The following is a 16,252-nucleotide window of genomic DNA, read 5'->3' as shown; positions in this document are numbered from 1 at the left end:
AGACTACCCATAGCCCTGAAAACTGTTGGTATTAACACTGTAGGGCATCCGTATACCGATGTCTCAGTTCCTTATCCGGAATACGTGTTCTGTCTGACAAATTTTGGGGGTGTTGTTTTGCCTTCAAGATATTCAGATGTTCCCTTTTTTGACATCTGGGGTTTTAATTAACAGCCTTTCCATGTATTTAAAGCAAAATGATCTTGGTCTGGTCTGGACAATGCTGTGAAGCATTTGTATTTATGAACACTAGCCCTGTCATGTTAATTTGTACCACGTTTCTGATTTATCCTAAAAGAACACATTACACAGTGGATTTGGAGGAGTTAAAGGGAATCTACAGGGTGACTTTAATCTTTATGTCTTTATATACTGGAGGGCATTTTACTGCACCTCTGCACTGCTCTCACTACACAATCATTTTCTGCTTTAGAAATGTAGCCATTTGGATCAATAGTTACAGTACAATATATTGTACTTCTGATGGGGGCCTCCTAGGACAGTTAAGAAGCACCGTGGTGATTTCACCAAATGCTTGGTAATACTCTGAAATCTATTTTTAAAAAGAAAGTTAGCACAACATACATAGAGTCAAATTTATAGGCATTCTAATGAAATTTTACTTACTCTACTTAAGTATATTAAAATAAAATTAGGAAAAATGGAGTGCAAAAGAACATTTCGCAGCTTGAAAAATACAGATTTTTTTAATGGGACGCCAGAGTGGTAGCAAGTAGAAGTCGCTGTCTTTTGGAATTTGTAGCTGCTGCTGCTGCTTCCAAACACTGAGATTTTGGGTTCGGCATCTATTTCTAGCTGTTGTGATGACTGTACACTTCTAATATTGGAAAGAAAAGGGGAGAAAAATCCCTGAGATGGCCACAGATGTTTGCAGAGTGCACAGAAGATGGAACGAGCAAGGATGTAAAGAAATTATACATCTCTTAAAGTGTTAACAAATGTAGGCTGCAAGTTGAGGATTTTACTGTAAATTCTTTATCTATAAACAAACTGGGTTATCACAGCTGCTTATTGTACTGCTAGCCCCGATCCTAACCTTTATGTCTTTATTGCTTACATACCATTCCCTTGTTTATGCGTCTGTACCATTCGGTGCCCTTGAACTTGGTCCCTCTGAGCCCCGACCCCGGCATGCTTGCTCACTCACTCCACTCACGTCTGCAATCAGTAAATCTGAGACAGGCCCTGGCTGATAGCCGAGCTGCAGTAGGGCAATTAACACAGGACTAAAGTGTCATTCCTGGCAGGGTGGGGAGAGTGGCAGACCGCAGATGACAGTTCTCAGTTCTGAAGCTGTGACATCCAGGCCAGACCTGGGATTATAGGGAACAAGGGGGAAGAAAAGCAAAGGGGGTGGGGTGGGGTGGGAGGGCGCGTCATATTTGGGGGGAGGGAGGTCCTCAAAGAAAAGAGCTGAGTGGCTTCTCTTTGAAGAATTGTTTATTCCCTGTATCAAATTCTGGCTGTCTGACCAGTTAATTGGGTGAATACCTAGAGGAAAACACTCTGTGCACTAAGTGAATTGGGGAAAATGGGCATCTTTCTTTCCTCTTTAGAAGGAAAAAGTGCTTTTTCTTTAAAAAAAAAAAAAAAGAAAAAGAAAGAAGGAAAGAAATCACCAACCCTCAATCACCTTTTAACGGTGTTCCTGCCAGACTTAGATTAAAAAAGGGAAAAGAAATATCTTTTATTAAGTGCTTGCCTCCCCCCCCCCCCATCTTTTTGCGCACTCACGGTTTCCCCTGCAGCCACCTACCTGCTCCGACTCTGATATCTTAATAAAGTTAGCGGGGACTAGAAGCAGAGCGCCCAGGCGGCTGCATGCTGAAAAGCAGCTCCCTTTTTAGCTCCTTCCTCTCTGTGGCTCTGGAGACCCACCTATGCCCAGGAGGAAACAGAACCGTGTCTTGGGAACAGCTAGTTTTCGCCACAAACACCAATTGATAACATCTTGCAGAATGAGGGTTCCTCTGCGCCACGTTCCTTCACCTCCTTGAAGTATAACGAGATGCTCTCTACGTTTCCTCCGACTCCAGCACCTACAAGCTTGTCTTCAAGGTGTGCTCAGGAATGGAGCAGATAGTGTTTCTGCTCCGATTCCATTAGGGAAAAGACACGTTCCGGTGGACCTTACTTCTTTTAATTACAGCCCTGAAGAATCAATATTAAATCTTGAGTCAGGAGTGGAAAGGAGGGAAGAGGAGGTTGGGTGGCTCAGACACAGACCTCTCTGCTGGTCTCAGTTAACACAGGGGCAGAGGTTAGAGGTTTGGAAGGAGTGGCTGTTCGTGACCCATTTGGAGCGCTTCTTATACACATCAGGTGTCCCAAACCAGCTTTGGACCAGTAATGGCTCACACTCCATTCATGGTTGAATTGTCTGATGAGTATTTGAAATATTGAGATCCTGTGCTTTGAGTTAAAAAAAGGATACGCATGGTTTAAAGTTTAGGCAGGCAGGAAGCAGACTGGCACGCCGTTGTGAACGTTCAAGGCCTGGCTGGCTTCTTCTCCAAGGCTCATGTTCAGCTCTTACCCAGTGAGAGAGGAGATCCCGGGGCTGCTTGAGGGTACAAGCTGGATGTTTCTGGAAAAGAAGTGAGGACTCCATTCTAGCACTGTGACATCCACACAGGTGATCTCCTAGAGTTCTGAATCCTTCCTTTGGATCTGGAAAATATAATAAAGACGGTTCCACTCATAGGTGTATTGACCATAATGGAACCTCAATACACGCAAAATAAGTGATTTTTTGAAGAAAAAATATGTCCCTGTGGGCCCTCTAGGTTACGTTCATTCAAGCCATCTTGAAAAGTTTAACTCTGACCAGTTCATAACCATACCATTTATTGAGTTAGAACATATCTTAGAAATAATCTAATTTCCTAATATTATAGGAAAGAAACTTAGAGTTCAAAAAGGCAAAGTAGCCTGGCCAAAAGTGCATGTAATTTGCAGCAGAACTGATCATAAACTCCGTGTGTTTAATGGCATCGCCCGATCTCTGGCTGATAAATTATTCCAAACTATTTAAGTAAACCTTTTGCAAAGCTATTTACTTAGCAAAGATACACTTACAGGACACCATGGATTTAGTTCATTCTTTTCCAAAACTGCGTATTGAGTGCTGCGATAGGTGCTGGATTTACAGCCTGTAAAAAAACAAAAGGAAGTCAGAGGCTGTTGTGAGGCACAAATGAGCTCCTGAGACGTGTGCTTAGAATTGGGTTTGGCGAATAGAAAATGAGCATTAAATGGTCACTGTTTTCATTGTGGCCCATTATCATTGTTGTCGCTGTTCTTGCCTTTATGGAGCTTTTGTCAAACAAGAAACCCCCCTGCCATTTGATTTCTTCTATGTAAAATCTCATTCCCTGTGCCTGTGGCTTCTGGAAATTCAACTTATTCCATGAGAACCCCCGACACAGGCCCCTTATTCTTCATGGACTTTGTTCATTTGTGATTCCGAACCAGAGCTTGTTTGGCAAGATGTTTCCTGGGAATATTTATAGTTAGCAGCCGATTTGGAGGAGACAAATGATTTAAGCTCGATAAGCAGCTTGCATTGATACGTTTTACCGGTTGGTGTGTTGTCGTTGTTGTTGTTTGCCCTGAATCGACTCAGTTTGCAGTTGTGGCAGCTACTGATACTTCCAGCAAGAGACGACGGGAAAGGAAGGAAGGAAAGAGAGAGACACAGAGAGAGGAGGGGGGAGAGAGACAGGGAGGGAGGGAGGGAGGGATGATTATGCAAGTTCTGAAGTTTACAAAAGCGAAGGAAGAGCCACTGTTGGCGTTGCAAGGAACTGCAAGCATGAGTGCGCTCCACCTTTGTCCTTGGAGGATTTTGCCATCTATGAAGGGGGATAAGGAAAGACCCAAGGCAGAGGTGGGAGATGGACAGAGCTCTGCAAAGGAAACAGAAACAGACTGAAGGGAAATCAGAGGAGACTGAAGGCCCTTGCCTTGGAGATCACCAAGAGCGCTGGCCACTGGGACCAAGAAGGAAGATACCAAGCTCATTATGGAACAGCACTGCTCCCATGTTCTAATAGCACAGGTGTTTGCTTGTTTGCTATAAAAACACACATTCCAAATTGCCTGTTGTTACCTTGGTACTTAGCTGTACACCGATGAAAACGTGCCCTGCGCCTGACGGAGTTTCTCTGCAAGGAGCTCAGGTCTCAGGTCTAAAAGAGGTGGGAAGGGTGGTGTGAACGCAGAGGCAGCACCGTTGGGCAATGCTCAGCTCAGTGCTGAGCCATCGGGACTGACTTCAGGACTGAAGAAAATGGAAATAGGACTGGAAAGAATTTGCTTGTTTTCTGGATAGCGAGAAGTTCCAGGGATGACTGCAGTTGTTTCAAGCTTTGGACATTTTTACGAGGAAACTTAATGGTCTCAAACTTGGTTGAGTAAAACTGTTCAAAAAAACGTTGCCCACTAAAGATAGGAAGCAACCTAGATACATTTCATTGAAAATAGACCATCGACTCCATCAATCAGCACGGCGGCAATCACTGCAAGCCAGTAATGGACTCCAAATTATTGTCTCTTTAATTCACGTGAAGAAATGGAATAAGAAGGGTGCTCGGTGGATATCTAGTATCTGTTTAAGAGAATTAAGTCCAAAGACTTTGATCTTCAGCCATTTTTTTCTCTTTGGTTTGTCTGTTTAGATTCTTGATAATTGGGACACCTGGGTGGCTCAGTGGTTGACCATCTATCTGCCTTTGCCTCAGGTCGTGATCCTGGAGTCCTGGGATCGAGTCCCTGCATGGAGCCTGCTTCTCCCTCTGCCTATGTCTCTGTCTCTCTCTCTCTGTGTCTCTCATGAATAAATGAATAAAATCTTTTAAAAAGATTTTTAAAAAGATTCTTGATAACTGCTACTTTTTATTTCAAATTCTACTGCAAATATATTATACTCCACCCTTAAAAATAACCTATATCACGCCTTTCTTAATTTCCTCCTGGCGTGAGGACTATGTGGATACCACGAAAAACTGTGTCCGCATTATTTCCAATACGGACTTGGCACTCTGCTCTATTAGACAACTTAGAGAGTTTTTATCCTTTGTTCATACATTCATTGTCATTCACTCCAGTGACATCTGTGCCAGATACTCTTAAATCTTAAGAGATGGGAAGATTGACACAAACACGTGCTGGTCATCTTTGCTACCTTTCCACATCCACCCTCCACTTTTCTTCTCCTTGCCGTATATCGTGGAAGCCTGATCTTTGTGGATGTCAGCAACAAGCTCTTTTCTGCTCTGAGCCAAAGTGATGCACTTGGAAGAAAGAGAGAGGTTGGGGTGCTCTCTGCCTCCAGCCCTCTCTCTGCCGGGTGGTTCTGTGTGGCTGGGCTGTGCTCCTGCAGCGCAGGCTCCTATCGGGGTACTTACCACACAGCTACCCCTCCTAGGTTCTGACACCTGCTTCTTCCCCCCGCCTCCTCCAGGCCAAGGGGTGGCAGGGAAACTGCCGTTACTAGACACATGGTAATGCACTATCCTCCTTGGTTTCCTTAACACAATTTTTAAATAGCCCCTTTAAAAACTAATGGTCAAATACTCAGTTTGAGAATGGACTCTGTTTCCTTCCAGGATTCTAACTGCCACACCACGTTTCTTCCTTCAAGGAATCGATACGGGTGGGCGAGAATAAATCATCGAATGAACACCTGGTCATGTTAAATAGTTACAAACTACCTGGGCCTCACTGGATGCAGATAGTGAGTAGTGGTGGTCCAACTGATAAAAATAGCCTTATGACACTCTTCTTCTGTTGCAGATGTCTTCATAGAGGTTTTCATCATTTCTAGATGCAAAGATATTTCCTGTCAAGCATTCCACTAGGATCTTAGTGGTTATAAAGACTCTGTAACAAAAAATGCCCCCCCCCCTTTTTTTTTTGGAATACGTAACAAAGACATGGCAGTGGTTTACAAGGCCTGGAGTGGCAGTGTCACGTCAGGCTACGTGTGTGTTCTGATCCCCAGCTCAGCTTCCAGCCTGTCTAAATAAGACCCATTGTAAAACTCCATTCACCATGTCACATCTTTTCATGCCAGCATACTCGCACATCCACATATACTTAGAAAACAATTAAAAATCCACGTTGGCTCTCCTTTTCTCATTCACAATCTTTTCTCACTTTCTGTTTTGTTTCTTTTGCTGAAGACATGAAATCTCTCAAGCTTTCCGTATGGAATTCTAATCATTTTTTTTTTTTTTTTGGATGGTTTGACTCCTCTCCTTAGATTTTTTTCCTCCATGTTTTCTCTCTTATCTTTTTAAAAAGATGAAGCCTTCCTAACTAAAGGCAACATTCAAGGTGACCTTTTAATTCCATATTTCCTGAATGACTATTAAGATGTCTTAATCTATAACAAAGATGTATTCTTTTTCACATTATCCTCGATTTCTTTCTTATTACAACCCAATATCCTACTTATTTTTTTAATCTTCTCCTGTATGTCAAGTCAACATATTCTTTGAGCTGTCGATGGTGGCGTCTCAATTTCTTTCTTGAGAGGCTGAGGGTAATTCAGAAGCCATTAGTGTACTGTGAATGAGTAGTTTGAATTGCTTCTTCCACTGGGTCTTACCTTGAACTTGCTACACTCAATTCCATTCACCATTGTGGAGCTTGATTACTTAACGCCTTTGGTCTTTCTGAAGTTCTTCCCACCTCTTATTCTTGACTATATCTATGTTTAGTATCTGAATAATTATGTGGTTTTGATAAATTTGTTGCCCTGCTATTCACCCCATCTTTCAGGTTGTTAATAAACTTATGGAACACCAGTGCCACATATGATTCAGAGGCCATCAACTAATTTCTTAGCCGATAACCTGTGATTTCTCTTAGCATTTTTTCTTTTAACCAGTTTTCAATCCTTTGCTGCTAGAATTCAATGATTTTTTTTAAACGATACCAAAAGAGCCTGTTAAACTCTTACTGTTCAGTGAAAATAAAAATAGTTAAAGCTATTATGAGGACACAACCTATGTATTTTCCTGGCTTGATACTCTACAGCCTCTTGTGAATCTCAGCTCATGGCCACCACTTTGCGAAAGTGAAAATGAATTATTTCACAATTATTTCTTATTTTTAAAGAAGAAAAGACATTTAAAAAATTGTTAACAGGTGAGGCATTATGGGATATAACTTACTATTACATGCAATCTGCCAATCTGTTGAAACTTATCACCATTTAGATGTGACTTATACTATACTAGATACTCTAGGACAGAAAAAGAGGTTTAAGACTTCCTGTCTTATTTCTTTTAAGGGAAGTAAAATGTCAGCAGAGATTTAACTCGTGACCCTATAAAGAGCTGTATAAGAATATCTGGAGCAGTATGATTCCCAAAGATGAATTGTAAGCAAGTGTATGTTTAATTGTCAAATTTGTGTTAGAATCAATGTTGTGGAGCACCTGGGTGGCTAAGTGGTTGAGCATCTGCCTTTGGCTCAGGTTGTGATCCCGGGGTCCTGGGACCAAGTCCCACATCGGGCTCCTCGTGGGGAGTCTGCTTCTCCCTCTGCCTATGTCTCTGCTTCTCTTTCTCTGTCTCTCATGAAGAAATAAATAAAATCTTAGAAAAAAAACAAAAATAAATAAACACTAAGAGTTCTCAGAGGGTGAGATCTCATTTGACTGGTTTCCTGGCGGACTGGGAAGAATATGGACTTTAGAATCAGACTTTGGCTCTAGTTTTCACGCAGAGTGAGTTTTCTCTGTGAGCACATCCAACTTCTTACCTAAGATTGCAACTTCGGTGGTTCTCAGTTGATGCAACGATGACTAGTTTAAAATCAAACTTTTGATTCAGCCTGTCATTTCCCTCCTTCACTTTCCCTCAACCTTCCACACATCAGGAAACACAGCTCTGCTTCCAGAGGCTCAAGTTAGGAATCTAGGAATTAGCCTTGATTCCTCCCTTCTCCTCACAGATGCTATGTCTGATCTGACTCTTCAGCAAAGTTATTAAGTCCACCTCTAACATACAGCATTAAATTGAGTCCATTTTCTGTCCCTTTCATGCCATTGCTCTAGCTTGGCCACCCCCATGTCTCGTCTGGAAGGAAGCAATAGCCTCCGGCCTGTGTCTTCCACCCACTGCCCTCCCTGTGGCAGCTACTACAATTTTCGCAAACTTCAGATTGTGAGAAGTCTGTGTCTTGATTAAAATCCTTCAATGACTGGACTGTCACTGTATGGACTGAACAAACAAACACCAAAATCTAAACTCATCCCCAAAGCCTCCAAGGTCCCACCAGATGGGGTCTTCCCCACTGTCCAGTCTCACTCGTGTGCCTCTCTGCCCTCCTTCTGCTCCAGCCATACTGCTCTGGCCTCATCCTCAGATCTGCTGATCTCACTCCTGCTCATCATGATCTTACCCAATTTGCTTTTGTCTAGAATGTTCTTTGTATGGCTGGTTCCTTTTTCTTTATGTCTTTGGTTTTTTTGATGAGGACTTTTTAACGACACTATTTGGATTTGTTTTGTTTCCTACTTCATATAACTCTTCCGTTTTTTTTTCTTCTATGTCTTTCCATTTTTTTTAATATTTTTTTTTCTTTCTCCACCACTGGGACATGCTCTTGGGGAGGGCAGAGACTTTACCTGTCTCATGCACACCACATCCCCGGGACCTGATGGATAGTTGATCCTTAGCAAGTATTAGTTAACTGAATAACTAAAAAAGAAGAAAATTCTTATGGCTCCCATTCTAATTTGTTCAGACAGTTGTCACAATTTACAGCTTATATGGCATTCCTCTTCCAGTTTCTAACTTAAAGTTCATTTTCTGTGACCCCACATTGTCTTTGTACCTTAATTGGAAGATCGTTGCTTATGGACAACAATGACTAAAGGGATCCGACTGGGAACACACAAAACCTTGTTAAGCTTTCTGAAATGAGAAGGTTAGATCAAATGTAGGGTAAGTAGTCTTAGACTAGTAATACTAACCAAAAACAGAGGGACAGTGAAGAGAAAATTGCAGTGTAGGAATATGGGTCTCAACTATTTCTTTGATTTAAGTAGAATATCAACTTAATATTTACACTAAAATTGTTCCGTGTGTGAATTGGGATGTTGTCATAGTATCCTGGTCCAGAATATGAGAAAGTTCTAAGAATGCTTTCTAAGGGTTTTTCTATAGTCCCTTCCTACAGAAGAGTGAGCATGCGGTGTCACTGCAATAAAAGGGAGAAGCCCTGGGGGGTCGGGGGGCTCATGGTTCAGTGAAACTGTGTGCTGGTAGCTGAGTAACTAACATTGGATGCAGTTTCCTCTCTGCCAAACCATACTGTTTTAATTACTGACTGTAGCTCTTATATTCTTCTGTAGAGTTTTACTTAGAAATGGAAGAAGTCACTGACTTTCCCTTCCCATAAATTAAAGGACGCTTCTCAATCCCAGCTCAATCCCTGGGGCCTTGCAGCCTGCCGGGAGACCCCATTCTCTTCCCTTTGGCACTGTCCTGCCAGTCACCTCCTTCGGAGGTTGGTCTGCTTCCATTTGGTTTTGCCAAAGTCTTAGCAGCCTCATGTTGCAGGGAGACACCATCCAAGGATAGCAAGGTAGAATTAGAATGTGGCCATAAAAACTACAAGGTGCAAACAAACACTGCAGGCTGGCTGCATGTTTATCAGCAACACCCAGAGACCATCACACACAATCTAATCAGCAAATCACCTAAATACAACTTGTCCCATTGGCCACCTCAGGTGAAAATGAAACAGCTGTTTAATTTAGCTTTTATGAAAGAAAGTCCTATCCTGAATCTTTGATATCCTTATTACTATTGCAACTTATTTATTTATACTGTGGTTGTTTGAGCTTCCTTGGGAACACTGTGTTGTTCTAGAATTGTCTCTCTCTGAGTGTATGGCATGGCATACTAGTAGTACAGACAATGATTTTAGGGGAGACTTTGATGAATTTAAAATAGTGTCATAGTGGTAGATTTATTTTTAAGTGTATTAGAAAACATATGTGGATTCCTCAAATCCTCAGTTTATTTCTGAGAATAAAATTAAGAAATGAAATGAGAGTTGATTTAAAGTATCTTTTTCTGAGAGAGAAAATAATAATATAACTAATACTCATATCTGGACAGAAAGTATGAACATGGTAAGTGACTGCCTAAATTTTGGGCAGCATGGTAATATTTCCTCGTCATAATCTATCATGGTTTACGACAGGGATAAAACAGGTTGAGCAACTTCCTTCTCATTTGGCGACTTGGCAAAAAAGAAAGTTTTGCCTGAATGGAACCCTAAATGAAATTCTTTGCCACAAAAAATGCTAAAGGTGAGAGCCCAGGGGGAGAAAGAGAGTGGGGATAGGGGAGCAAACAGGGAATAAGCATGAAATTGGGGTTCTGGTTGTTATAGCACGCTTGCCTGCCAGGCCGGTAAGTGGAGGAAATATGATTTTGGAACCTGGACTAGTCAAACCTTTAAAACCTCCCAAGAAAAGAGCTTTGGTGGGTCTGAGACTATGCAATCGCCAGCCACAACTGAATGCTTTATTGCCGTCTGGAAGTGTTTATTTTCTGAACATAAATTCAGGGGACAGATTCAAGGCATGTCTAGAAATAAAGCATATCATCATGTGAGCTGAGCTGACAAGGACAATTTACTGTACCCTGCATTTGTTCTGGGCCAATCGGAGGAGAGCGGGCGATTAACATTCTAAAATCCCTGCTGTTCAGTTCTGATTGTCCCTTCTCTGAACTTTGGAATGGCATGGATTAACCCCTTGAGGGACTCCAGTGCAGAGCCCAGAGCCCAAGAAAGGACAGTTGTTCCACCCCTGAAGACATATGCAGTGTTGGGATGTTTCTGTAGCAACAGGCTGGCTGCTGATCCTGTGCCTTTGAGGGCCCTGGGGAGGAAGGGGCAGCCAAGAGCTAAACTGTTTCCTAAAGGCTTTTGCTGAGAAAGCCAAGGTTTGGGATTTATTGTGAAGTTCTCATTTGATTCTGCAGGAAGGATGGGGCAAGTGCATGCCGATCATTGGGAACAAGGATACAAGCAAGTTCACTGGGAAAGGCAGGAGAATATAGTGTTTGAGAGCATGAATTCTAGAGTCCGATAGGGCTGGATCTGAATAGCAGCCCCTCCCTTTAGAACTATGGGCAAGTTATTAATGCATCTGACCTTTGTTTCTTATTTACAAAGCAGAGAGTCACACTGGTCTCCTAAGGAAGCTGAGAGAATTACATGAGATGATGAGGGTAAAGTGGCAGCCTCAATAAATATTATGTCTCATAATTTTTATCACTTACTATTTTATTTCATCCACACGTTGAGCAATAAGGAGCTGAAGGGGGACACTTTTGCCACTTTGCACGGGGTACGAGTGTTCTTTTACCCACCATTTATAGAAAACCTAATCTCAGCTATAGGTGGCAATGTTTAATCCATGATCAGAGTGTACAATTTTGAGATTTTTCTCAAATCTTAGATTAAACAACAACAACAACAACAATAACAAAAAGAACACTTCAGTTTCAAAACACCTCAACCGAGTAAGTTTTTAAGTAGTAGATGGAGGCAAATTTACAGTCAAATAGCTTGCACTCAATCTGATATGCAGCATATTTGACAAAAAAAAAAATGCTCCTAGGATGAAGTTTAAGTTGGAAAAAAAAAACTGGCCAAGGTAGTTTGATATATTTGAGATTAAGATTTCAGTACGTGTCCCTTTCCATCATACAGACGGCTTAATACTCAGAGTCTGATGTTGTGTTCATAATAGGAACGTGTTTCCTACCATCTCTGTCTTGGGTTCTCTCTCCCAGGACTTTCCCTTTGCTCTGGCCCTTTTCTCGAATGAGAAACAAGCACCAACACTCAGATGGGTGGGGGGAGGGAGAACCACAAGGAAGTGTTGATCTGAAAGGACATCACTTACACTCTTGCCTAATTTTTCCTGAGAGACTTTTAAGCATCCTACTGAGTTATTGGGTAGACCACAAGGATTTTAGAACTATGGGTTTTATCTTACTTAACATTAATATTTGTCCCTCAACATTCATCCGAGAGGCAAAGAACAATTTCATTGAATTTTTTGGGGAAAACAAACCCCCTACAACACTTTATTGTCTATTTTAACAAGTGGTTCACAAATGGACATTTTCATGGCAAGCTGGTTTGTGAGCTGAGTATGTCCAGGGAACTGTTTTCTTTCGTTCTTTTCCTTCCTTCTTGCCTCCCTTCCTTTGACTCCCTTCCTTGCAGTATCTTCTGATTTTACCTACTTGTGAGGACGAGCCTACATTTCAAAAGATACTGTGGATTATTCTTTAGTTTGAATTTTGCCTCGTGTTGACTCATTCAAAATAAAGATCAAGGTAACCCAAGTGGGATTCTAATTCCTATTTGGTGGGCCTACTGCCAGGGTCCTTATTTAAGACATCTGACTTAGTGATATATTTCTGAACTATCTGTATAACTTAATAAGGCTATTATTGGAAATACACAAATGGGGGATTTAAAAACTGGCTAAATGGCACATTCTACTTCTCACAGATAACTCCATACATTACTACTTCTGTTTAATAATTAATGCTCTTGTTTTTAAGATATTAACAATTTAGTCTTTGTCCTGCTCAATCCACTTTCATAATGAAAAGCTCAGTGTGTTCGATGGGCCTCGTATCACTTCCACACTAATTGTGATGAAATGTTCAGGATAATGCACCAATAAATATTTGAAAATTGGGTAGAAGGAATGTGGAGAAAGCACTTTGTGCTTTTAATTGATATGCTGAACAACACTGGTTGTAAATGGAACTAATGCATTTGACTTTCTCCTCTAGATGTGATTAAAAATTGTACTGCCTGAAATAAGCTCGGCTGGTTATTCAAACTCTAGTTAGAGTGCCTGTGTCAGCTCTCCTTGGTCTTTTTCTCTTACCCAATAAGAAACGATTTACTCGTAGAATATTCAACTTAGTGACCAAAGTTCATTCAGACTAATAGAAAGTTTCCTGAAATCTGTTTCACGAGGACCTCTTACCCTCCACCCTCGCTGCCAACCACCACCACCACCTTTTTCTTGCTTTTCTGAAGTATCCTTTCTCAATTTGCCTGAGTTGGTTGTGTTTTCTTGAATTAATCTCAGGACTGAGGGCCACTGGGCATCTTCCACTTTTATATAATGTCAACATTCAAGGCTTTGTTTGGTATCTTCACATTGTGTTTGAGGCGCTGTATTTAGTTCTTGTACTCACGGATGTCTTTTTCAAGTGAAGAAAGATCTTCTCATGACTTCCCTATCCTTTCCATTCAAGTTTTCCTGCTCGGAATTTCAGTGGCAACCTCACAGCTGCAAATTCGGGCCATGGCAGTCTAGATGCCAAGGCTCTTTGTGGTTTAACCTCCTGCTGCCCTGGCCTCATCTGCTTGCATCACTCCCCCTTCTTCCCCTTTCCCCTCCCCCCTCCTCTGGGCATTTGTGCCCCATGACCACATCAGGCTACTCGGTTGCTCTCTCCAGCCTCTGTCCCTGTCCTGCATTGCCAGAGCTGCCCTTCGCCCTCTTTAGGGTGACTCAGAAGGCATCACCTGCCATCTCCTCCTCTGACACCCCAGGACTATTAAAAGTTCCTTTCTCCCTGAGATCACAGAGCCCCACATGCTGCCTGTCACAGGCACTATGGAGACTCCCGCATCTGAATGGGAGACTCTTGCAGGGGAGATCCCATCTTTGAGCTTCACATCCTTTTAGTACTCAGCTTGGAAACTGTAGGATTTGGTACAAGGAGTGTATGAATGAGCTTAGAGTAATTGAATGAATGAAATTTTCCGAGTGAGTTCCACACTTCTAAAACACTACTAGACTAGCGAGTTCATGGAATTAGCTGTCCCAGGGATTATTGCTTTCTCTTCCACCTTCCCTACAACCAAGAACAAAATCAAGCTAATGACTATTTTCTGGTACCCACGAAGTGTTTTCAGCACTATTAAATATGGAAAAGAGATAAGAGACCAGAACTGTTAGGATATATGAGATTATTTGACCCTATTACTGATCCTGCTAAAACTGGTACTGTTGACTGAGTGTTTGATGAATGCTCAAGCACTGTTTAAGAATTGACAGAGTGGCTAAGACAGAGGGGCGTCTTTCCCTTAGAGGTAAAATGAAGGCCATTAAAGGCCTGAAATGGTATTCTCTACCCAGTTTCTACAGCTTCCATAGATACCTTTAATTTAGGAAGATTGACAGAAAAAAAAAATTGGCTCAGGCCCCTCCTTGAAATTTGTAACCCTTTGCCCTCCTTTCTTCTCAGTATATATAGGAACACTTTATAGTTTTCTCTTGCATGTTACGAAGTTCTGCACATGGAATTTTGGGAATTTTTTTTAATGTTATAGTAATGTGGTACGGCTATCCCAGCTTTCTATCAGAAGTGGCAGGCAGCCAAAAACTAGAATCATTGTTTGCAAACTCTAAATATAGAGTCAAGATTTATATGAAGAAAACAGATATGTCTTGTTATAAAACCATGAATAAGCATTGGCACAAACATAATAGTTTATTCTTCCTTGATATCGCTTATTTTAAATAGCTATCTATCTTTTACTAAGATACTGTAGAAAGATACATTACAGAAACATTTGCTTCAGCTCAAAGTACCGGAGGGTTGCTCTTTTCTTCATGCAGTTAAGACTTCATTATTTCTAGGAAGTGATGAGGGAAATAAGAGCCTAAAGGTGATTTGGCCTTTCTGAATTTCAGGTAGCCCATGGGGATGTTATTATTAATAATGCATCATATTCATCTTGAGGTCACTGTGGATGTGTGGGGTTTTTTGTTGTTTTGGGGGTTTTGTTTTTGTTTTTGTTTTTGTTTTGGATCTGCTCTAACTGCACAAAGGTTGCCTTTATCCTGAGACCTCTTTAGCCTTTGGTTTACAAGATGTGTTCAGCAAAGAAAGCAGCTCTCCCATGCCCCATCTGTGCTTCTCTTTGCTTCCTTCCCATCCTGCCCCCCACCCTTCTGAGTTCCATCCCCTTTAATCATTTCTGCCTGGTCCACAACAAACGGGCAGCAGGGGAAAAAAAGACTTTCAGAAAGAGTTAAAAAGGATGGATGAAATTCATACAATGTACACCATATGGCCTGACGTTTTCCAGATTAGGTAAACATTTCTATTGGGGATAAATAGTCCTGTACGTTGATGTAAAGAAATTGCATGAGACAAGGGCACATTCAGCATAGTTCTACTATAGAGTAATGTTTGCTCAGTAAGAGAAATCTGAAAACTCAAGGGCAAGTGTGGGGGATGCTTTGGCCCAGTCCAACTTCTGGAAGAAGGGGTTAAAAAAATCATGAATTTGTGGCCAAAATAAATACTGTCTCCTCTAAGTTGAGTATTAGTAATTGTTTTCAAATGCAAGCCCATGCTCACACACACACACTCACACACACACACACACACACACACACACACGCTCTTGCAGGAAATTCCCAGCATTCCACCATCAAACCTCTCTGAAGCAACTGAAGGATTAAATTTTGTCAAAATCCATCCCTGAGTGGCCCACGCCTATGGAGAGATACTTGCAACGGCTGGCGAATTGATTCTAGGTGGGTTGTCGCCCGTGTGTGTGCCTACGTCGGGTGTAGACTGATCTGCTCCTTGGTGAACAGCCCCAGAGCCATAGATTTCATTTGATCTTTGCAAAGGCTAACATCTGTCTGCTGTCATTTTAGTAAGATTGATGACAGGCAAGAAAGAGGAGAGGGGAGGGAGTCGAGGAAACAGAGACTGGGAGAAGGAGCTCTGGGCGGCCCCAGTGGCGGTGGCCGAGGCTGCTAGGGGTCACTGCTGCAAAGTCTCTGGCCGATGAGGGCTGTGGTGGGAAGCAGCCAGGCCCCACACTGGCAGTAATTGCACTTGGTTGTTACAGCTGATAGCTGGAACTCCAAGACACAAAGGCGGCATTTTGCACCTTATATATCTTAATAGATTACTCACATTGCAAGCAGCACCAAGCTAAATGTTATGACAGCCATAAGAATGTAGTTTACTGTTATCTTAATGTAGCTGGGCAGCACAGGGTAAAGCCATCAAAAAATATTATATTTTTTTAAAGTTTCCAAGAGAAACTAACTGATACAGACGTGGAGCTATTTTTACACGAAGTCCTGAATTTTGGCAAAAGCTTTTCGAACCATAATTTTAAATATATA

At 41.7% G+C, this 16,252-nt stretch overlaps 2 long non-coding RNA genes across 6 annotated transcripts in view; one reads left to right on the top strand and one right to left on the bottom strand.

Moving 5' to 3' along the window:
• Positions 1–279: 279 nt before the first annotated feature.
• LOC144324203 (uncharacterized) overlaps positions 280–16,252 on the bottom strand; it is a 35,768-nt gene continuing 19,795 nt past the window's right edge. Inside the window, exons 5-8 of one of the 5 annotated variants that reach the window (XR_013389709.1) lie at positions 3,100–3,173; positions 2,456–2,691; positions 2,011–2,112; positions 280–1,899 (exon numbers count right to left, since the gene is read on the bottom strand). This is a non-coding gene — a long non-coding RNA (uncharacterized LOC144324203). Of the gene's footprint in view, positions 2,113–2,455; positions 2,692–3,099; positions 3,174–16,252 lie in introns of all 5 variants that reach the window. The other 4 variants (XR_013389708.1, XR_013389706.1, XR_013389707.1 and 1 more) reach the window with 4 other exon arrangements.
• Positions 15,441–16,252, top strand: part of LOC144324204 (uncharacterized) — a 285,014-nt gene continuing 284,202 nt past the window's right edge. Inside the window, exon 1 of the long non-coding RNA XR_013389726.1 lies at positions 15,441–15,646. This is a non-coding gene — a long non-coding RNA (uncharacterized LOC144324204). The remainder of the gene's footprint in view (positions 15,647–16,252) is intronic.

The sequence above is a fragment of the Canis aureus genome, chromosome 11 (assembly GCF_053574225.1).
Source record: "Canis aureus isolate CA01 chromosome 11, VMU_Caureus_v.1.0, whole genome shotgun sequence".
Taxonomy (NCBI): domain Eukaryota; kingdom Metazoa; phylum Chordata; class Mammalia; order Carnivora; family Canidae; genus Canis; species Canis aureus.
The sequence above is the reverse complement of the archived record's forward strand: the minus strand, read 5'-3'. Positions and strand labels throughout refer to the sequence as shown.